The following is a 24,242-nucleotide window of genomic DNA, read 5'->3' as shown; positions in this document are numbered from 1 at the left end:
TTTGAAATCTGCTTTTCCATGCATGGACGGCTGCTAAACCTGCACGTCTGGCTTAGTCAATTTGTGAAGCTACACATGAATTGTCACTGACTAATTAGCTCAGTGAGATAGAAATTGATTCTTAGTCTCAGAGGTTGTGAGTTCAAGCCTCAGCTGATGCAAAAGGCAGATTGTGTTGCTAACTTCCTAAATGTCTTCCAATTCTTGTGCTTGTTGCCCAGAATTCCCTAAAAATGCCCGGACCCGACCCATCGCTGCGCAGCAGCTGTAATTATTATTATCATCACTATCATTATAATTATGCTGCTTTTATCATTATCACTTTATTATTATTATCGTTATTTTTTATTATTATCACTATTATAACTATATTGCTATTATCATTATCAATTTATTATCGTTATTATTATTATTATTATTATTATCATCACTATCATTATAATTAATATTGCTTTTATCATTATCATTTTATTATTATTATTATTATCATTATTATTATTATTATTATTATTTTTATTATCACTCTCATTATTATCATTATTATTATTGTAGGTATAAAATCAGCTGTCTCTACCCTTTGTGAACAGCAGACCATCAGTCTGCAGGATCTTACAGGATCCATCACATGCTGTTATTTGAGTGTACATATTAAATACATCCAATATCTATCATTATTCTTCTAACTGGTCAATCACTGCAGTCTAAGGTCTGTTTTTTTTCAGACCAGAGGCAGTTTATAGATGAAATAACATTGCATTTTAACCAAAATTATGTCTCAAATTAGTTATTTCACTAGTAAGCAGCTGTGTAATACATGGGATTGTCTGCTGAAAACATTAAGTAGAATTTGTATTTGGGTAGCAAAACCGGCATTTTTAAAATATTCAGACATCCTGTGTCATAGCTACATGTGTGACGTTTTTAACAAATCAAACCGTTTGGAAATCGGTCGAAAATTCAGTGAATAACTCTACTTTGAGATTGTGGAGTACCTCTTACCTCCGTAGATGTACATGCACTACCGCCTCTGCTGGCCCTGTACCAAGATGGCGGCACTTTAGGCACGCCCCTCCCCAGTCAATGCGGCGTCTATGTATATATGTCTATGTTTCTGCCTGCACTAAAACACACACCTGAGAGGAGAGCTGAGGTCTGCAATCGTTTGCTGCATGATTTGGTAGGCTTTTATTTGATGAAACATATTTTAAACCATGATTGTTATGAGAGAAAACAGTTGTTAGTTCATTGAGAAATAGATTATTTTAAAAATCTTTAAAAAAAAAAAACGAAAGCCAAAGCATGCCAGCCAAGAAGTAAGGTATGCAAAACAATACAACCTTTAATAAAACAGATTTTATTTATTTTATTCAAAAGTTAACTTAGTTCTATTTCATCCCTACTGACCGCCAGAGGTGGTGCGTAAGCACTGGATATCTCAATCTCGCACATGCACTGGTCGAGTACATATACCAACAAAGTCCACTTCTTGTTGGGTCAGTGTTGGATTATTCCGTTCAGCAGTTTGTTGCTGGCAGCCTCGTGATCATAGTGATCGGAGTTGTGGACGCTTCGTTTGCCCTCCAAGGGGCTGTGACACGCTGACATTCTTCATGGAAAGAGAAGGAAAAGACAACGCTGGAACTCGCGGTTAGTACACTTGCTGATTGTGTTGACGGCAGTGTTCACGATTAAGGCCCAAACACACTGAAAGCGTATGATGTGCACCTTTTGAAGTACACTCATTGTTTTAAATGGCCAAACACACACTAAAAACATTTTGACGTGCGTCTAATTGGCTTGACGCCTCAACTCCGACCTCGTCTTGATTTTGGAGCATCAAATGAGGACCCAGTGACCAGAGCTGTTCTTACTGCAGCTGCAGCACCTGTTTGGAGAGAGATAAAATGAATAAAAAGGTAAGGATTTTTAATTGTATGCTATTTCACGGAGGACTTATTTGACAAGATATGTCCATATCATATGGTGGAGGGGAGAATTAGAGCAATTTAATTACAAAACAGCATAGGATGATTTAATCCAGAGGAGGCAGGATGCCAACTGCAGTTTACACGAGGAAGTTACCAAAAGAAGAAGAACTAACGTTAACTAACGGTAGTCAGCTGATTTGAGGACCGTCAAAACATGGACAAGGAGAAACTCATTAATGAAGTGCAGAAGAGACCGGTTATATATGACTGCAAACTGGAAATTTATAAAAATAGGGACAAGAGAGACAAGGCGTGGTGAAAAATATCTGAGGTCCTCGGTTTAACAGGTAAAATAAATGTCAAGTCAGCCAACGCTAGTTACCCTGCCGTTAGCCTACGTTAGGTAGCCTACTAACTTCTCAACTTGTTAGCCTACTAGCTACCCAGCCGATAATGTTACTGGTTGAGTAGCTACTAACGAGTTGAGTAGCTAGTAACGAGTAGGCTATCATAACGTTGCCGGTTTCCACTCGTAGCTATAACGTCAGCTATATCGCCATAACATCCATACCAGCTGACTGACTTTCTGCTGTCAGTCAGCTGTAGTTGCAGCTGCAGTCAGCTGACTGACACTGCCACTGTATCACTTTGTATTGTAGGCTGTGGTATAATGGTGCTTGGTGGGGCTGATTTTGTCAGGAGGGAGAGAAAATACCATGTCTGTGTTTTGGTCAGACAGCCCACTGGTCCGACATCCCATTAGTCTGACGTCCCGTTGTTCCGATATGTGATTATACTAGGCTATACTGTATTTGTGTACCATAGAGGATCAGCAAATGCAACAAAAGTAGGCTACTGGTCGAGATACAAGTGTCATAGAGAGAAGAGAATGAAACACCATAACCTCCTGTTATTAACTCTGGGGTCCGGGTTGTGTGGGGAGCTCTCCGCGGTGCTGAACGGCTCCCGGCGGGCGTATTTCTGCCTTGATGGTGCGCCGCGACCAGCTCTGGGTCAGCTGGGAAAGGCTTGAGGCGAAGCAGGCTCACGGCTTATGTGTTTGCCACTTTCTTTTTCATTTTAACCCACACCATGATATTTTCCTAACCCTAACCAAGTGGTTTTTGTGCCTAAACCTAACCAGACCTTAACCACAGGGCATTATAATGATTTCGGAACAATGGGACTTCGGAAGAATGGGTTTAATATGGTCGGAACAATGGGATGTCGGAATAATGGGCTGTCAGACCAATGGGCAGACCCCTTTTAAAAGCTGATCTGTGGATGGAAATTAAGCTTTGTGAAACGCTCTCAGCCCATCATATAACAGAATGAAAGTATATTTTTCTCCAATGCTTACAAACATGACCAGTCAACAAACCTTTCATATTGAAACGTTTTCACAGATGTGACTTAAACTGGACTTTCATTAAGTTATACATTTGCTACAAGTTGTAAAAGCAGCCTAAAATGAACAGTTAATAACTTGTGTTTGTTATGGTTGCTGTAATTTGTTGAGAGGAAACAGTGCAGTAAATCTATTATTTAAGGGCTTTTACAAATGTTTTGGAAATAAATAAAGACATAACTTTTTCAAATTCAGTGTTTTTTCAGTATATACAAAATTAGATTATCAAAGAAGCTTGTTTATTTACAGATTATATCAATATCAATATCAGTTAATATCGGTCATAATGGCAATGTTAATAACATAATAACAGGTACTTTATTGGCATGACTGCATTTAACACAATGTTGCCAAAGCATATTAACACAAATTACAATACAACAAAATATAACAATAATATTAAATAATAATACATTAGTAATAATTGCAATTAAAATGCATGGAGAGCATGAGTGGCTATGGATGGTCTCTTTCAAACCATTTGGTCTTGCCATGGGACTTGTCCTTCTGGAGAGAGGAAGTATGCAGCCAGTTTGTCCCTGACTGCATATGCGTCATTAGAGCCATGATTTCCCCGCATGTTCTCCATGTCCCCCAGATGTGCAGGAGTGGCCTCCATGTCATCAAGCCACTGTTGATTCTCTCTGGGATTGAGGAGAAAGTTGTGCAAGATGCACGTAGTGAGTACCAGTGCATTCACTCGTTCTGGGTCTAGGTTTAAGGCATGGAGAAGAATTCGCCACCTTGAGGTTAGGATGCCAAATGTATTTTCTACTACATTCCTGGCCCTAGACAAGCGATAATTAAAAATCTGCTGGTGCCTTGGCAGTCCCCGACCAGGGTACGGCCTCATCAAGTAGGTTTTCAGAAGAAAGGCAGCATCGGCTACTACAGTGTAGGGGAGGGCACTTGCATCCTCTGCTCCAGGAACCACCTCATTGTTTGGCACTTCAGGGGTCTTTGCTGCCAGTCTTCTTCCTAAAGATGACTTGGCAAAGACACCACTGTCGCTGTTCTTGCCAAATTCTCCAATATGGACCACCTGAAAGCGGTACTCTGCATCTACCAGGGCCATGAGGATTACAGAGAAGGTCCCCTTGTAGTTGTAGTATAAACTGCCAGTATTGGGGGGTGCCTGAATTTGGATGTGCTTTCCATCTAAAGCTCCAAAGCACAGGGGGAAGTTCCATCTTTTGTAGAATTTTTTAGCAATCCCTTTCCAGTCTGCCTCTGTAGGCTTTGGGATGCAATTCTGAAGCATACGATTGTTGATGGCAGTGCAGGTGTCCAAAATTGCCTCTCTAACTGTGGTTACTTCCAGGCGGTAGGAATAAGCAATTCCAGTAATGGAATCCCCTGAGGCCAAATATCTGAAATAAAGAAGAAAATAAGTCATTACTGTAGGCTATTTATTACTATTACACAATAATTGTCTACAGTATAGGCCCAAACAAGTTCATTCTGTCTTCTTTCATACAGTATAGGCCTATTGCACTTATTCATTTTTTTTCTTCATACAGGAGAGGAATGTAGGAAGCGGTGGAAGTCCCTGTGGGACACCTACAAGAGGTGGAGGGAGAAACAGCATGAGCCCAGTGGGTCAGGATCCACCAGCCCAAAAGACTGGAAGTTTTCTAAGATAATGGCTTTCATTGACCCTTATTTTTTTTATTCAAGAGGGTAAGAAACATTTTTATATTTTTATTGTCCTGTATACCATCTATTATAAACACAATCCCTTTTGTTTTTGCTCCCATTTTTCATGAGTTGAAGTAAAAGCTCTAAGACTTTTTCTATACACACAAAAGGTTTACTTCTATCAAATTATGTTCACAAATGTCTTTAAATCCATGTTAGTGAGTACATCTCCTTTACCAATGAGGAAGCCATTAAATTTTGGAGCACAACCTTTTGTGTACATAGAAAAAGTCTTAGATCTTTTACTTAAACCAATGAAAACAATGTTTTCAATAGCAGTGAATCTTTGTTAGGCCAATTGATTCAGGTCCAAATCTTGACATTTTAGTGAAAATAGATAAAAATATACATTTTGTGTTACAAATATGCATGTGGAGTGCCCACATTTGAATTTTATCTGGAGGCAGATGACATTTTGGAGGCAGCTGTCGTCATCAAGCATCCACCCTCCGGCTCCGCCTCACACTCAATAAAAACACATATCGTTCAATAAAAGTTGGCAGACTTTTGCTCAGACGAAGGGGCTTAGCTCCACTTTAAGGCTTGTTTGTGACTGTGACTAAATCACAGCCATCAAGAGACAAATCCTATAGATATGACTGAACTTTCCAAGATAATTGGAATAGTACAATGAATTCTGTTTCAGGATGGATTTTCCCTTTAAAAGTAGTATTAATCAGATAGACAGCCTGTATGTTGGTCCTTTTGAATTGTGTTTTCAAAAAAGTTGTCTGTAAAAATGGTAAGAAATTAGTCATGTCGTTGTAGTGTACTCTCACAGTGTTTTATGATATGTGTAACCTGTTACTTTTCCTCTAATTCTAGCACTTCTGGCAACTTGGAGTCAGATGAAGAGGATGCAGAGGAACCCTGCAGAGAACCCTGCCCTGCAGAAGACAGCACAACAGCCCCACAACACACACAAAAAGGAGGAAGAAAACGAACTGCACCATCACGAAAGTTCTCAAGCCCCAACTCTGAAGTAAATGAAAAGCTGCTTCAGATCATCTCAACACCAGACCTATCCAAACCTAAAGATGAAGTTGAAATGTTCCTCTCTAGTCTGGCTCCACAAATGAAGAAGCTTGATCCCAGAAACCAACTTAGAGCTAAGATGTGCATGCTCCAAATGTTCGGGGATTTGGAGCTGAGTCAAAACCAGATGTACAACAGTGAGCTTCCTCCACAACAGATGTACAGATCTATGCCATTGGATTATTCTTGCCCCAGTCCTGACGTAGACCATTCCCACATTATGACCCACAGTTTCAACCTCTACAACAGGGCCTGCCTCTGAGACCCCCAGCTCCAATGCATTACATCTACGAAGACTGAAACAAGTGTTACTGTTGACTTTCTGTCATATTCTTACTGATCCATTTGGCCAGCAGTCATTCTGAAGTACTGATGAAACTTGAGAAGTATTGAGAGAAGGTCTTTCAGTTTCTCTAAGAATTTTTTTTTTTTTTTTTTTTTTTTTAACAAATGTTTTACCTCACAATATTAAGTGACATCCACCTGGTTGCATCCAGCTGTAGCTCCTGTACCAGGTGATAATAGGCACCTTGCTCCCGCCTCCTCTGGTTTATGGGATGCACCCAGATCTTGGTCCTCCTCCTCTGAAGTCTTCTCAGAAGAAGCAGAGCGGCTACTCGCCTACGGTCTGTTAACAACTCCTCTGAAAAAAAAAAAGACCTTAAAGTCCTTAACTATCAAAGCCAACACATCTTTTGGCACATGGGCATGGTGGCTATTTCAAATGCAGTCATAATTTGTATTGGTATGTTGGTATGAATTGGTATGTTTTTGAATGTGCGATGACTATATATTGTATTTCAAATGCAGTCATAATTTGTATAATGTTTTTATTATGTTCTGCGTGTCCTAATGCCTTGAGACATGTCAATGGTGGAACCAAAGACGTACAACTTTTTATAGTGAGTATGGCAAACACTTAACAATTAAGAATTACATTTCCCTTTGAGGCAATGATAAAGGAGAAGCATTTGACATAGCATAGCACACAGTCCATATTTTGCTGAAGTTTCCTAAAGCTTTAACACAATGGCAAATACATCTGTGTCATTCAAGCAACCACCAGGTTTGATTTTAAGGTATTTTAGCTAACAAAATTCAGGTAGCATATGGATTCTATTAGATTATATAAAATGTCATATATTACCTATTGCCGGGGTGAAATTAAAGTGCCAGTGCCATGTAGGTGACTGAAAGAAAATAATAAATAACAGATAAGATAGCTTGTCGTCAGTGGATTTACTGGTGTTTTTACAAACTTACACTATAATTATGAAGCATTGACAATACTATAAACTATAACAAACTCCAGGATCTGTTACAATGCATTGGTAAGTATTATAAATGAAATTTATTTTTAAGCTGCAGATATTAGGACAATAAACAAAACAATGTATTCTGTGGTATCATTTTCATTATTTTATCCTGCACATTTCACATTATTTACTGTTACTATGGCAACAAGTGACAGCTGACGATTACTCCATTAGCTTACCTTCACTTTATGAACAATACAATTGTTTTATTCTGCGATGCTAAACAAACCACTGGCAACATAACAGTATGTATTACTGTAGACCTTAACCATTGTGTTGCCACATGTCAGATACTAAAAATAAGAAAAATAAACGCTTAAACCCTAGTAGTTACGTTAGCATAACAGACCCACCCGTATCATCTATCATACGTTTGCTGACATCTATTGGTCATAAAACTTGCTACATAAACCTATTAACAGCAATTAACATAGTATAGAGTTATGATAAGCTGTGCTTTATGTTTCTTTCACTCACCTGTAAGAAAAAAGAGCAAACAAAATGTTGGCTGTTCCCCAGTGGCTGTTACTTTACCGAAGTGGCTGTTCAACTGCCAACAAACTGACGAAAGCTGCAAAACACAGCAACAGTTGCCCACCTGCCATACGTTATAGGTTGCTCAAGTAGAAATGTATAGAAAATGAATGAGGTGATAGTAAACTTGTGCTGGCGACCTTTTCCAAAAATACTGCTGGTTCTGTGGTGTTGGTATTTCATATAACGTCACTAGAAATGTATTGATCTATAGCCTACAGAAATTATTGCCTATAATTGCGACTTTTTTTCCCTAAATACTGCTGATTCTGATTTCATATAATGCACTAAAGTAGACATGTATATAGGCTACAATTACTGATGGCATGTGTAATATAGTCAACAGCTTTTTTCCTAAAATACTGCTAGTTCTGTGGTGTTGCCTAATGCCTGCAGTGCGCTATAGGAGCGATGATTGACGCGCCTCAGTCGACGCGCGTCAATCATCGCTGTCAGTGCGTTTGGGGCTTTAGGGATGGGTACCGAGCCCCGGTATTGAACGAGCCCCGGGGCTACATTCTTCAAGACCGCAGTATTGATAAGCTCTGACCTTAACGGTTCTGCTATTGGTACTGGAGCAGTCGCGTTTTTTGTTGTTGTTTTTTTAATAAATAAACGTTATCTTGCACATTTATCTCACCAACTCTGTCAGTTATCCGTCATTGTATCATAATTTTCGCTATTCTCCCTGAAGACGAGAGATCTGTCTCGCTCACCCTGGCTGCCTGCTGTGTGTGAGTGGAGAGCAGGGGGGCGGGGCTGTTGTTCCAGTGACACGCACACACACACACACACAAGACAGCGCACACACCAACTCAAGCTCGTAGCCTACCTTTAGATAGATAACGATGGCGGAGAGAGCCAAACGGTCAAAAGTGTGGCTTTACATTACAAGAGTTGATGCAGACACAGCGCATTGTCACAAGTGTGACAAATGTTTTGCGTGTAAGGGCGGCAACACTAGTAATTTGTCAAAACACCTTGCGAAAGTGCATCATATTCAGACAGAAAGATGTGTTTAAAGATTTGTTTATATATGCTACAGTGATTTGTTTTCCACAGAGCTCTATGGTGCGAGCATTTTACTGCATTTGAGACTAAAAATAGTTTTGTGCGAGCAAAAGAAATCATTCAGGAGCATCTGTGCCAGTACAGATTTCAACCAGCAGCAGAAACGTATGGTTACACTGTAACCTTGGTTCTCTGAGTGAAGAGACTATCTCTCCACTCTGTTACATATTCGATATGTACAGGGTATGATCCCCCTGCTTGTCAGGGTACGTGGATAATTCTTTTAAAGATATTTCTTTGGGGGGCATTTTTTTCCTTTAATGGACAGGACAGCCAAGTGTGAAAGGGGGAGAGAGAGAGAGGGGATGACATGCAGCAAAGGGCCACAGGCTGGACCCGAACCCGGGCCGCTGCGGTAACAGCCCTGTACATGGGGCGCCCGCTCCACCACCAAGCCACCGACGCCCCACGTGGATAATTCTTTAAGACACACCGGCTTGCCCGGCCACGCCCCATTGCGTAGCTATAAAGCACCTGCGCTGGCGTGTAATCACTGATAGTTTTGATCGAAATGTGTCTCCGAGTGGCCTAAGGATTGGAGAGATAGTCTTTTCACTCAGAGAACCAAGGTTACAGTGTAACCATACGTTCTCTATCGTCTCGAGACTATCTCTCCACTCCGTTACATATTCCATATGTACGGGTAGATCTTTAAGACACCCCGTGAGGAGACGGTGCGGCCCACAATCCCACACCACAACGCGCAACAATCGAACTATTTACAAAGGTACACTATATACAACTCACAGGAGTAGGCCCCGCAAGGCGCTAGGGCCACCCATGGGAGGGAAAGGGCTGCCCGGGAAGCCCGCAAGACGCAAGGCTAACCCAAGGAGGACAGGTAGGGGCCCCGCAAGATGCAAAGGCCATCCTGTTCATGGAGCAGCCGCTCAATCAGCCCGCAAGACGCAAGGCTGAGGGGGAGACAAAAATGTCTACTGTCGGGCCACGCCCGACACCCGCTCCCCAAACGAGGGGCTGGCGGCCACGTTCAAATGGTAGAACCTGGTAAAGGTCGACTGGGATGACCACGTGGCGGCAGAGTATATGGAAGCAAGGGAGGCCCCCCGCCACAAGGCCCATGAGGCAGCCACACTCCGAGTGGAATGTGCCCGGACCCCTGATGGAACAGGCACACCCGTCAGTACATAAGCCTGCCGAATAGTGTCTACGATCCAGTGTGACAGCCTGGACTTCGACAAAGGCCTGCCTAAACACCCAGGGTCATAACACACAAAGAGCTGGTCGGACCTCCGGACAGCCTGAGTACGCCGAACGTACTCTGTCAAGGCCCTGACCGAGCACAGAGCAGACTGGCCCTGCTTAACCTCCTCGCCAGCACTAGGAGAGGAGGGAGACCTAAGCTCGACTGACTGAGACAGATGGAACTCAGTAAGGACCTTAGGCAGGAAGGCTGGGTTGGGGCAGAGAACCGCACTCGAGCCATCCGGGGAGAACCGACAACAGTCACCATGCACTGACAAGGCATGGACTTCACTCACTCTTCTCGCCGAAGTGACAGCGAGCACAAAGGCGGTTTTCATGGAGAGCAACTTCAAATCAGCACCCCCAAGGGATTCAAAGGGGGAATGCTGAAGGGCCCCAAGGACGACATCCAAGTCCCAATCAAAGGGGGAATGCTGAAGGGCCCCAAGGACGACATCCAAGTCCCAAGGGGGAACTGCTGGACCAGTGGTACGCACCGTGAGTCGCTGGGCCCCCTGAAGGAACCAGGAAATGAGGACACAGTCCTCCACACTCAGTGCAAACTCGCCAATACGCACTGCCTTGATTGCTGCCACCAACCCTCGCAGTGTTACAGCAGCTTTCTGCGCCTCAAGCTGGGACTGCAAGAACCGCAGGATCTCCTGAGCCGGAGCCAAGTAGGGGTCCACCTGCTGAGACTCACACCAGTTGGTAAACACCTGCCAACGGTGCGAATAAGCAGCCCTCATGGATGGTGCCCGGGCATGCTGCATTGTCGCTACCACAGGCTCTGGCAATCCTAAGGCCAGGAGCCTTTCCCTCTCAGGGGCCAAGCCACCAGCCTGAGCCCTGCTGGAAAGGGGTGGAACAGGGCTCCGTTCGCCTGGGAGAGCAAGTCCCTCTGGTGCGGGAGCTCCCATGGCGGCCCGTCCAGGAGAGGTGGAATCACTGAGAACCACAGCATGTGAGGCCACATAGGTGCCACCAATATAAGCCGCACCTGCTCCACCAGAACTCTTCGGAGAAGAGGCTGGAGAAGAGTGAAGGGAGGAAAGGCGTAGAGCAGAACCCGGGGCTACGGATGAGCGAGGGCATCCCACCCCAAGGGGGGATTGGCGTTCCTCAGGGAGAAGAAGAGCGGGCAATGTGTCGACTCCCTGGACACGAACAGGTCGACCTCTGCCCTGCTGAAGCGGCGCCACCTGAGGGTGGAGTCTCCACTCCCCCGGCTGGGGCCCTCCTCTCGACATGATGTCTGCCGCGGAGTACAGTGCCCCTGGCACATGCACGGCCCTGAGCGAGAGGAAGAGCGGGTGAATCCACTGCCACAGAGCGGCCGCCAGCTTGCACAGGGCAGGGGGGCCTGGGCTCCCCTGCCCTGTGCAAGCTGGCAACCGCCCGTTGACGTAAGCGGCCGTCACTGTACCGTCGGTGCGGACAATGACGTGATGACCCCTCAGCCTCGGCAGGAGAGCTGCCCTCAGCTCTAGGACATTTAAGTGCTGACACAGCCACCGGCCAGTCCAGACACCGTTGATGCCGCGGCCTTCGTGTACTGCGCCCCACCCCGAGGAGGATGAGTCCGTGTACACCAGCTGGCGATAGACCACTGGACCCAGAGCCCAGCCTACTGCGATGTTTGCCGGGACCTTCCACCACTGGAGGGCCCTGTGGAGCCTCCGAGAGACTACCACTTTGGTCTTGTGGGACCTCTGAGGGCACAGACCCAAGCCCAGCAGGCACCTCTGCACAGGCCACATGTGCAAGAGGGCGAGGGGGACCACCTGCACCGTGGCTGCCATTAAGCCCATGAGGCGAAGGCAGAGTCCCCAGTTGACCCGAGCGTGCAACTGGAAAAGGGTGAGGCAAGTTCTGAAAGCCTGCTGCCTCTCCAGGGTCAACGTAACCGTCGCCCTCCTCGAGTCCAGGACCATCCCCAGGAAGGTCGTCACCTGGGAAAGCTGGAGCCTGCTCTTCTTGTAGTTCAGGCGCAGACCTAGGCGCTGAACGTGTTTCAACAGCAGGGCTACGTGGTGGCAGCACTGCTCCTCTGAGACTGCACAGACCAGCCAGTCGTCGAGGTAATTTAGGATCCCGATCCCTCTCTGCCTCAGGGGGGAGAGGGCCGCATCCATACAGCGAGTGAAGGTTCGGGGTGCCAGAGAAACACCGAATGGCAGCACCCGAAACTCATACACCCTGCCTGCAAAACCGAAGCGCAGGAACCGCCAGTGACCCCTCCAGATGGGTATCTGTAAATACGCACCCTTGAGGTCTATGGTGGCAAACCAGTCCCCTGCCGTGGCCGCCTGTCTCACCCTGGGGACTGTCAGGAACCGGTATCGCAGGGGCCGGAGATACCTGTTGAGCCCCCTGAGGTCCAGAATCGGGCGAAGCCCCCCGACCTTCTTTGGGGTCAGGAAGTAGCGGGAGAAAAACCTGGCCTGGTGATCCCCAGAGGCCACCTCCCTTATAGCCGCCTTCTCCAGGAGGGTGGACAGCTCCACCTCCAAAACTAGTCTCCGTTGAGGATCGCTTACCGTTGGCCGGGAAGCCTCCAACTGGAGTCTGAGATCCCCTTGACCCCATGTCGAGGCCTCTGGAGTTGGTGCCAGCTGAGACCGAGATGGCCTTGACCCCCTAGAGCCCGTGACACACCTGGCAAGGCCCCCTGAGACCTCCTTCGCACAGCGACGGCTCTCCTGTGCCTGCTGCTTGTGAGCAGGCGCTGGAGACTGGAACTGCTGGCACAGCAGCTCTTTAAAGTCAGGTAGGAGGGGCACCTGGGTTGGTGCAGGGCGCACCTCCATATCCTCCTCAAACCTAGAGGAAGCGGCTTGGGGGTTCTCAGGGAGGGCAACGCCCAGAGCCCTGGAAGCCCTGTTAATCACCTCCTCAAAACGGCGGGCTAACTCCCCTCTTGTTACTTCGCCCACTGTCTGTTGTGCACAAGAGAGGTCATTGTCCTCAGAGGAAAAGACGGTTTCCACATCCACGTCCTCCTCCTCAGCCTCCTCTTCCTCCCTGCCTAACTCTGAAGGCGGGGGAAGGAAGGAGCTAAGCGGAGGTCGGACCACCATAGGCTGAAGAGGAGGCAATGGAGCCTGCCAGGCTCCTGAACATTCCCTTCTCCCCTCCGAGGCTGCAGCCATTCTCCCAGTTTTCTGCCTAGGCCCTTCAGAAACATGGGAGCCTGCATGCTTTGCAACAAAAAAGTGACAACGAGCCTTCCTAGTACGTGCAGGCAAAATAAAACAGTCCATGCACGACTGAGGATTCTCCTTAGAAACCAGAGCATGCTCATGTCCCAAACATAGTATGCAGCTATCATGCCCATCCTCTAGGGGCATGGCCACCCCACAACCCACACAGCAATGTCCCTCTTGATATGCCATACTGCCAGGGGCCGGAACCCGGAAGTACTCCGCCACTTCCTGTTTACCGTTAGCCAGTAGCACCGCAGCTAACCTTGCTTTATATTTATTTATTTTTTGTTTGTTTGAAGTTTACTCTGCGTGCCGGCTGCTGTGGGAGCCGTACGCTATGAGGGGGTGAGTGGGGGAGTGCGTGAACTGGGAGAAGGAGAGGGTTCGCCACCGAGCGCGTCAGCCCGCGAGCCACGAGCAATACGCCGGGGGAAAACTGGCTCCACCAGACCAGGACAGACAATGCTCAACATGGACCTCACCAAGCGCGTCAGCTCACGAGCCGTGAGCAATACGCCGGTGAGAGAACGCTTAAAGCAAAAAAACCCGTCAGCACTCAGCACGTATCCACCAAGCGCGTTAGCTCACGAGCCGTGAGCAATACGCCGGGAATAACACACAGCCACCGCTGCCGGGAGCCAGACAACTTCCGGCTCGACCAGGCAGGATTAGCTCCATGGGAGCTATTGTTCGCGGGGCTCTAGCCCGCCTGCAGCTCGAAGTCCCACAGGACGGCCCTGCTCCAGTCAGTGCCTTTTTCAGACGCCAGCCGGCCCCAACAACCTTTTCAGTGGACTATATTAAAGGGCTACATGCATGCTGGAGGGACTCAAAGACTTTCTCCCACTCCACTTCAGATGCCTGACCTTGGCGGCCATGCAAGATGCAGCTAAGTATGGCCTGGGTCATATGCCAGCCATAGAGCCGGCCATTTCATCGCTGATAGTGTCTCCTGATGAGGCGCTAAGGCAGGATGCCAGGTGTCCTTGGCCCCATTGCAGGGTCACAGACGACCTGTGCAATTACAATAGAGTCCTCACGGACGACTTCGTCGTCGCTCGGGCCCTAATAATAAAAAATCCTTGCATTTCAATAGGGCCCTCGAACCGCTAATAATTCCTTCAGTTTCAAGAGGGCTTTCGCCCGGCCTTTGGTTGGTGCTCAGGCCCTAATAATAAACAGCGCGATTACAATAGGGTCCTCACGGATGACTTCGTCGTCGCCCGGGCCCTAATAACATCATTAGATTATCTTAGATTAGATTAAATTAGATTAGATTCAACTTTATTGTCATTGCACATGTCACAAGTACACAGCAACGAAATGCAGATAGCATCTAACCAGAAGTGCATAAGCAGTGATTAATGTATATAAATAAATAAATAATAAATAAATAAATGATATAATGACTATGGCTACAGTTTGTACAGACTATAAACAGGCTATGACGGTAAGAGTAACTATAATGATATTAATGTCAACAGGTATGTACAGACTATAAACAGGGTATGACTATGATATAGTATGAATAGCTATAAAGTATGTACAGAATGATCATTCCTCTCATTGTTTTTGTTTCAGGATTTGGAATTGACTATGGAAGGAGTGGCACTAATGGATGACACTTCCGAGGAGGAATATGTGCCTCAGCCTGACCCAGACTCTGATGAGTCATGGGAAAGTGTGAGGCCAGGGGGTAAAGGCAAATTGCAAACAAGGAAAAGGAAAGGGTCGCCCTGCAGGTCGGGGAAGGACACACTCAAGGGGTGAAGGCAGCAGTTCACGGTCCAGAGTTCCTTCCAGAGCACCAGGGCGCTGGGGCAGGCATCGTACTGGAGCTCTCAGGGAGGAGGACAGAGTCCGGGTCGCAGAGCGTAGAGCTGCCACTATAGCTGATATGCAGGTTGGTTATAGCTATTTGTTTAAAAAAAATCTTCTTCTATGAATAATATTAGTGAAAGAACACACAGACTTGAAATATGAATCTAGCCATTGTAAACACATTTCCTTGATCAATTTCTAGATGACTTTACAAGATATGAGCCTGGAGGAGAAGGATGACATTATTCTGAAAGTGATGACCCGCCTGCCAGGGGTGAAGCTGGACATCTGGGAGTTCCGGCAACAGACACCAGGTCCACATGTGCCAGACAGAGGGCAGCCAGTATGGTGCACCTGCCTGAACTGCCGACGTATGCCCACCCAACTGGAGAACTTGTGCTGTCTCCGGACCGGTGTGTGAGCAGGAGTGCACATATGCAAATGTTGTGTCTGGATGAGGCTACTCTGCGTATGGTTCGATTGACATGGAATGACATCTTTGCTCTGGAGGACAGCAAAGACGTGGGCACTAATAACAAGGAATTTCGGTTTGCCGCCTACTGACAGTTCACAATCTGGCAGCATGGACGTCTGGGAAGTGGGAACCGGAGGCCGATACCCAGCTGCTGCGTTCTTCGCATCCGAGCCACATTCCCTGACCCTTTTGCCAGCTACACAGGTTACAAAGAAGCTCCATTTAGGGTGCAAAACTAAACATTTCTATTGTTTTGTTTACCTATAACCAACAAACCTCAACAAATAACAATTTGGTAGCAAAAGATCCCACTTCTTTCATCAACAAATAATAACTATTTATGTCTGTCATTTATTTTTATATTTATTTTAAGTTCAAAATTACAAAGTTGCAAGTTTTTTGGAATTGTGCATTATGTACATAGTTTTCTTTTCATTTTGTTTTTACTTTTTTACATTATAAAAATAAATAAATGTGTGGTGACAAAACGGTCTCGTCTTCTCTCTTTCCTTGTTCCCATCTTTGGATCATGTAGCTGAGGTCTTTAGGGAGAGAAGAGAACAGTAGCATTAGAACACACACCAATACTCCATAATCAAATCTGGTCATTATTATTTTCAACTCCACCTCAGCAGAACAGATATAACTAATGGCTTGATGCTGATTTATTGACCATTACAAATAGAAGTACCTGATTTTCTAATGAATTAGTAGTTTTTAGAATGCACAGGATTGGAGATAGTGAGCAGAAGATTATAGACTTTTCTGCAACATTGGACCTTAGTGCATCTGGCATTTACAGGGAATGACTTGTGTGACTGACTTCTAAATTATATTTTTTTTTTCAAAGAAGGATGTTTTGACTTGACCTGCAAAACATGAATTACAAACATCATTTGAAATTGATCAGACATGAATGTAGGATGCAGGAGACTGACATACCTGTCCTCTGCGAATTTGTGTCTGGACCAGTTCTGCCGTTGGTGGAGGCACAACTCCTGCCAGATTTCCAAGATGCCTTGGGTCACCTGGCCGGTGTTTAGCTTTTCTCAGGATCGCCCCTCCATCTAGACACCACCTCAGGATGCAACGCTGCAGCTCTGGGATGTAACTGTAATCTTTTGCAACCTTTACCGTTTGTACACGATAATTGCACGACTTCTTGCTGTAGAGTCTCTTTTATCTAAAAGACAACAATTTCAAAATTACTGTCCCCCTCTCTCCCCCATACCGTTCCTGTCAACCTACAGTCCTACCAAATAACTTATGTAGTGACAGCTTCAACTAAGTCAGCCCATTTTACAAGTTATTTTGTAGTACAGATCATGTTTAGTTGTCTTGAAGATTGCGCTGAAAATCAATAAAATGTGAAACTTACGATTTGTCATTATTCCGGTTGATGTAATCTGGTCAGTGGTTGTGATGGTTGTAGTCTAATGCAGCGAGCAGGCACCTTGATTCATAGACAGGAGGAGATAAGGCAAACCTGGGTGGGGGACAATTAGAGGCAAAATATTTTTACTATTTGAAATCTGCAAGGACTCCGTTCTCTCTCTTGGGTCACATTTCTATGTGACCGGGATAACGTAATAATTTCAAAAAAAATTTGTAATTATAATTGAAAAGTCAATTAATCAAATCAAAATACCTTTTTCCAGCATACATGAGAATGCAATTCTGGAAACTCTCGTTCTGAAGTTCTGGTACTGAAAAGAATGGAAAAAATTCTGACAGACAAGACTGTTATTAATTTACCAAAAGGTCAGATACTTTGCGACATCCTTCAACCAGCGTCTGTTGAACATGACTCGTTGAAGAGCCTCATGTGGTGCAGAGCCTGGTACCATGAGCTCTTTATCATGGGTCAACTCATCGAGTGGTCCATAGTCACACTTGCCACGGGTCCATTCATGCTTCCCTGTGACATGATGAAGCACCCCCACCCACATATCCTACAACAAAATACAATTTTGAGAAGAAAAACATTTGTCATGTGACTGAAACTCTTCACCCACCAGAAGCAAGTGTGGTAGCAATCGTCCTAACAGAAAAATAATTATTTCTACATGGAAAGCACTTCCCAGATACTGTATTGTCTTGTGAAATAACAGTACTTTTTAACATTAAACATCTCACGATGTTCGGCTTTCTGATAAATATACCAAAATTGGTTGACGATGACCCTTTACGATCCCAGCCTGTGAACCAAAAAAAGAAAAAGGACAACAAAAAAATCAGTTGTCACTGTTATTCTGACATTCAAGTACAGCAATGCACAAAAAGTAAAAACAGTAACATCCAGTTATAGTTTTTTTATCGCATGAAGTTTCTTTGTCAAATTTTTGGCCACATGCCATATGTCCAATGAATGGAGTACACCTTTGTCCTTGTATCTCCCTTTGTTTGGGTCTTGAATATACAAAGACACAATATTAGATTATTACATTGTTATAATTCTAACATTTGATATTTAGAGATGAAAAGTGACCGTTTACAACAACAATAATAATATCAAAATACGTGTCTCAGCCATTCGGAAATTGTGTGTCAATTTTACAAACATTTTTTCTTCTGTTACACAACACAATGTATAATGTCTGGAATATTCTTGCGTACAACACAAGTCAAATTTAGAAAAATAAACGCTGAAAGCTACATCGATGAGTTGAGACTCTTTTCACCCACCCCACACAAACGTTTTACCAGCATGGTCGTCATAATAAAAACAACTTTATTAGCCAGGTAGACACGCACAATATCAATTTACATACACATTTATATGCATTTATATAGCACCACATGAGCATGTTTATGTGCCATTGTGCGCTTCACGTTTAGCTCTAAACTGCCTTTTATTCAGCTACACCACAACAGTATCATAAACAAAACGTTACTACATGGACCACAAACAACAACAACGTCAGCCTGAGGCTCCAGCCAGCTGCTAACGTTACCTCCCGGATAACAGGTTGGGCTTTAGGTCCAATATACAGGAACATACAGTATCTCTGACTCTTCGGTTTCAGACTAATGGACCGTGGAAAATGAGCCGTCTTAGCCTGGTTCCAGACCATAGACCCCGCCCACTCAACTGAGTAGGCTTGTATCTCTGGTCTGGCATACTGCAATGAATTTGCGATTTATCTCATCCAAACGATGGACGGACCAACGAACCAGAGATGCCCCTGATAAAACCTTCTTTTTCTTCTTCTTAGTTGGACTTTTTAGAGGGCTTCGTGTCGTTGTGGGTCGTTTGCTGGCCGCAGCAGAATCCATTACTACTCAAACACGAGTTTCCGTTCACCGCCGTCGAGAACGCACATCAGCGTCATTTGACGTCATCACGTCCGCTACGTCTGTTACGTCCGCTGAACTGCGCGGGAAATTCGGATGCCGAATCGCAGTACATTATGTACCACCCAGCCTGTTCAAGGCAACAGAGAGATCCGTGGCTGAGCTCATTCTTTTTGTTTCAGAACGCTTCATCACCCATTAGCATGATAACACTTGAAATGCATGTTTATTTTTTCACAATTCCTGCCCCTAGTTCCTTTAAAGCATATTTTGTCAGGCTGTAAAGTTAGCTTGTCACAAGGCCGATATACATGGCGACATAACCAGGTGTTGAAATGGTTAGCTGCAGGCATCGAAGGGAAACGAAGACAGGTTAATTCAGAAGGTGTTAAGAATAGGAGTTTAGCAAATCAGTTTGTCCGTGAGGGAGAGAAATACAGAAGGGATAAGTTAGTAAGGAGGCCAGGGTGTGGCCGCCTAGAAGTTGCTTGTGATTGGGAAATGCAAGTAGATTTAGGGGGAAAGCTTGTTGTTCCCCAGGAAATAGTTTGTACCAATCAGAGGCCTGACATAGTGTTGTGGTCAGTGAGTCAACGGATAGTTTATTTCATTGAGCTGACAGTACCTTGGGAAGACTCAGTGGAAGAAGCCTATGAAAGAAAAAAGCTTAGATATGCAGACTTAGGAGCAGAAGCTGAGCAGCGAGGTTGGAAAACTAGGATTTGTCCAGTGGAAGTGGGGTGTAGGGGATTCATAGCAAGATCAGCTGTCTCGTTCCTGGGGGAACTCGGAGTGCAGGGACAGAGTTTGAGGAAGACACTGAAGGAAATGTCAGATGAAGCAGCCAGAGCAAGTCAGTGGATCTATAATAGAAAAAATAATGTCAGTTGGGGGCCAGCAGGGGGAACTACTAAGCAGGGTACATAACTCCTTGAGACCAGGTGGAGAGATCCACCAATCAGTCCTCTCAGGAGAAAATCCAGGAAGAGGAAGGTTAAGTGTGGGAGTGGCCTATTTGAATCCCTTTTGTTTGAGACCATGCTGCAAGGTAAGTGTGTTTGCTGATCCTGTGAGTTTATTTATCTCCTTTAACTTTAGCTTATATTGTAGTTATGCTATGTAGCGTATGAAATAGAGTATGGTGAATGTGCAAGGAAAGGCAGTATCAGCACTGTCTCCACCTGGATCTTGCATGTACGGAGCCTCGGTTTGTTGAATGTGGCAGTGCTGTGTGGGCTGAGAAAGCCATGTGTAAGTAAGGAAAAGGAAGTTGTTGGGTTGGTGCGGGGAGCAGTGAGACCTGGCATTAGGGGAGTGTCTCTGGGACGCCAGAGAACACTGTCTAGCCTCCTGGAGGTGTCGTGGGACCAACTAGACGAAACACTGGCGAAAGGAGGTTCCCACCCGATGACCCCAAAGACATGTTAGTTATCACTACTGGTCTGTATAGTTAAGCCTTGCCATAATAGCTTATCACAGGGCTTAGGAGGTTATTCACTGAGTGCTGATCCTTTCTCTAGAGCACAAACTTCTTGTGTTTATTTGAATTGGGGAAGCAGCTTGACAGACCAAAACACCAAGCATTTGGACAAACTGGTTAAAAAAGCTGGCTCAGTGCTTGGCAGGAGACCCACTAAGAACTGTGGTGGAGAGGGCCATATTAAACAAACTGAAAGCTATAATGGACAATATCAGACACCCTCTCCACAGCCTCTTGGAGCGACAGAGGTGCAGCTGCAGCAGTCGGCTCATCTCACTGCATCACAGAACAGAGCGTTTCAGGAGATCCTTCATCCCCACAGCAATAAGACTGTTTAACACCTCCTGAATCCAGTCACACACACACTTACACACATAACATTAGCCACAACTGGCTGGACTGTGTAATAGACAATTTCATTTGATCTCAATTTAATTTCTATTTGTGCACTTATTTTAACATATTTTATTTTGATTTTTGTCTTTTATGAGCTGCTGGACAGCTGTATCCTCAGGAATAAATAAAGTTCTAACTATTTCTATTTCTATTTATGGTCACAGTGTAACACAAAGTCAGTTAAACGTCAGGGATACCAAGCTGTCCATTTAGCGAGCACAAGTGATTGTGAATCAGTTTCACCTGCTTCGGTGCAAATGAAAGTGACAACAGGTGCAATGGAGAGGCAAAAGTAAGACAACCCCCAAAAAGGGAATGGTTTTGCATGTGGTGGCCACAGACATTTGCTCTCTCTTTATCCTTCCTGACTGATTCTTCTCTCGTTTTGTGTTCTGCTAGTATCCTTGTCACTACTGGTAGCATGAGGCAGTACCTGCAGCCCAGACAGGTTGCACAGGTAGTCCAGCTCCTCAAGGATAGTCACATCCATACATGCGGTCGCAAGGTTTGCTGTGTCTCCTAGCACAGTCTCAAGAGTATGGAGGCAGCACCGTGCAGCTTGATTGGCATTCGCCAGAGAACACCAGAACTGGCAGGTCCACCATTGCTGCCCCGTTCTTTTCACAGATGAGAGCAGGTTCACACTGAGCACGTGCCAGGAGTGAAAGAGTCTGGAGTCACCATAGTGAATGTTATGATGCCTGTAACATCATCCAGCATGATCCGTTTGGTGGTGGGTCATTGATGGTCTGGGAAAGCATATCCTTGGAGGGTTGCACAGACCTCCATGTCAATTCCAACAGTACCCTGACCACTGTTAGGTACCGGAATGAAATCCTCAGAGTGATTGTCAGACCTTATGTTGGTACAGTGGGCCCTGGGTTCCTCCTGGTGCAGGACAGTGCCCGGCCTCATGTGGCCAGAGTGTGTAGGCAGGTCCTGGATGATGAAAGCATTGATGCCATTGACTGGCCCTCTTGTTCTCCTGACCTAAATCCAATTGAGCAACTATGGGAAGATATATACACCGGTGCATCCGAAACCTACAAGTACTGCCACGGACACCATCCCCTTCCTCATCAGGAGCATTTGTCATACTTCTACTATTATTATACACATATGATTATTGTCACATACATATACTATCATATATTAATATATACCAACAACATATTGTACCATAATAGCCGTAATTATTATTATAATATTATTACTTAAATTAATCTTGTTGTAAGCTATTATCATTACTGTCTGATTGCTCTTGATGCTGACTCCTGGACCCAAATCTGCAAAAACAAGTATTTCATGACAAAAAATTCCAACCTTCAATTCATCCAGTATAAAATACTTCACAGAACTCACTACACAGGGCAAAAAATGTTTAAAATGGGTTTCACATTTGAAATATGCACACACTGTTCACATAATTGCTCTGACACATATATTCATGCCACCTGGCACTGCACACTTATCAGACACTTTTGGAAAGAGGTCACAGAATCACTATCCCACTTCATGGGCTTTAGCATTCCATTATTCCCATCACTCTGTCTACTAGGAGACTTATCAACATTCAGCCTGGACAAAACGCGCAATAGACGTCTCCGTGTAGCCCTTACTATCGCCAAGAAAACTATACTCATGAACTGGAAATCAAGGAACACCATCCATTTGGCTCTCTGGAAAAATTTACTCACAGACTACATCTCTCTGGAAAATGTCTCATCTCACAATAACACAACAGAACCTCAGTCCTTCAGGTGAGCCTTCATTGATTTCTTACTTACCTAATTTCATCCATTTTGTCTGTCTGCCAATCACTGGTATCAACACTCACACATACAGTACATGATGTGATGTCATGAGAGGCTGAGAACTCTTCTCTGACCCCCTCATGGCATCACATCACATCACATCACATCACAACACATCACATCACATCACATCACATCACATCGTGCACACACACACACACACACACACACTTTTGTGTTGTGGTGGAGGCTATGGAGGCAGGCCCTCTTCCTTGGGTCTGGGGGCTGCCTGGGACACCGCCCGCTAACACCACGCCAACACTATAACTGCTCATTACAACTGAGCAAAAGACAAAAAACAACACAAAACAACAACAAAAAATTAATCAATTAATTAATCAAAAGGAAAAAAAGGAAAAACAAAACAAAAACCTCCTTTGAATCTCTCCGCCCTCTGGTTTGGGTTAGAGTGCCTACAGTGCGATTAGTTAAACTGGTGGTAAGGAGAGCAAATGAATTGCATTCCCGCTAATAACAACCGTTCCAGAACACAAAGAAATTGTACGTGAAGAAAAAGTACGTGCGCTTGTCCTTGTGTATCGATTCAACATGGGAGAAGACACTCTTGTAATTTGTGCTGCCGTGTGGTCTGGGTTCACAATATTCTCCGGGGCCGCGAACAGCACGGGGAATATCATCGGCTGGTGCGGGAGCTGCGGCTGGATGGGGAGAGGTTCCAGCACTACTTCAGGCTGAACATATCAGTTTGACAGCTTGCTGCTTGTTTTGAAGTAGGAACGAATGTGTGGTAGGAACTAAAAGTTTCCGAGGATGTTCTCTGGGTTCAACACAAGCGATGGACATCTACTTTTCGATTGGTGCCTGGTCATTTGCAGCTCAAACGCGTCATAGCTAATTTGCATAAAGTTAACCAGACTTCAACTTTAATTTGCAGCTCAATTCGCCGAACGCCACTGCTCATCGCTTTTGCAGCTCAAAACGCCTCTGGTCGTCACTATCCATTGAAAATGAATTAGCTTTTTGTGTGAACGTACAGTAAGGGTTACTTTAAAAGTAATCAAATTACTTTACTGCGTTACTTTTTTGAAAAGTAACCAGTTACTTTACAAAGTTACTCCCTGAGGAAAGTAACTCAGGTACTTTTAAAGTACTTTTGAGTATTCTACATTTCCTATTGGGCAATGGACCACAGGGCGCTTAGCCTAAATTTTTTGTCTCCAAAATTAAAGTTATGGACCATTTACCCTTTACTGAGATCCAATGAAGTGGAAGGATACCTAGGTGGTTCAAATTAACTAGCTGCACATCTTGCTTTTAGCTTATTTGTTGAGCACATCTGCGTGCTGCTGACAACTTTCACTGTAGCCTACATCGAACTGAACACTTAAAACGTATGGTATGGTTCAGAACAGCCAAACTTCGATTTTCCCAAAAGTTCCTATTGAATATAGGCCTAAAAAATGAAAAATCAAACTGTCTATTAGAGGTCAAAGCCTAGATATACAGTAGACCTAGGCTATCACGGCTGTCTCAACTAGGCCTAAAACACATGCATTCGCAATCGCAAAAATATACCTACAAATTGTGCCAAAGTGCATC

The 24,242-nt window shown here is 44.8% G+C and overlaps 1 pseudogene; it reads right to left on the bottom strand.

Annotated features, from left to right (window-relative positions):
• Positions 1-10,995: 10,995 nt before the first annotated feature.
• On the bottom strand, positions 10,996-13,348 carry LOC126395997 (uncharacterized; annotated as a pseudogene).
• Between the last annotated feature and the right edge of the window lie 10,894 nt (positions 13,349-24,242).

The sequence above is a fragment of the Epinephelus moara genome, chromosome 9, assembly GCF_006386435.1.
Source record: "Epinephelus moara isolate mb chromosome 9, YSFRI_EMoa_1.0, whole genome shotgun sequence".
Lineage (NCBI taxonomy): Eukaryota > Metazoa > Chordata > Actinopteri > Perciformes > Serranidae > Epinephelus > Epinephelus moara.
The sequence above is the reverse complement of the archived record's forward strand: the minus strand, read 5'-3'. Positions and strand labels throughout refer to the sequence as shown.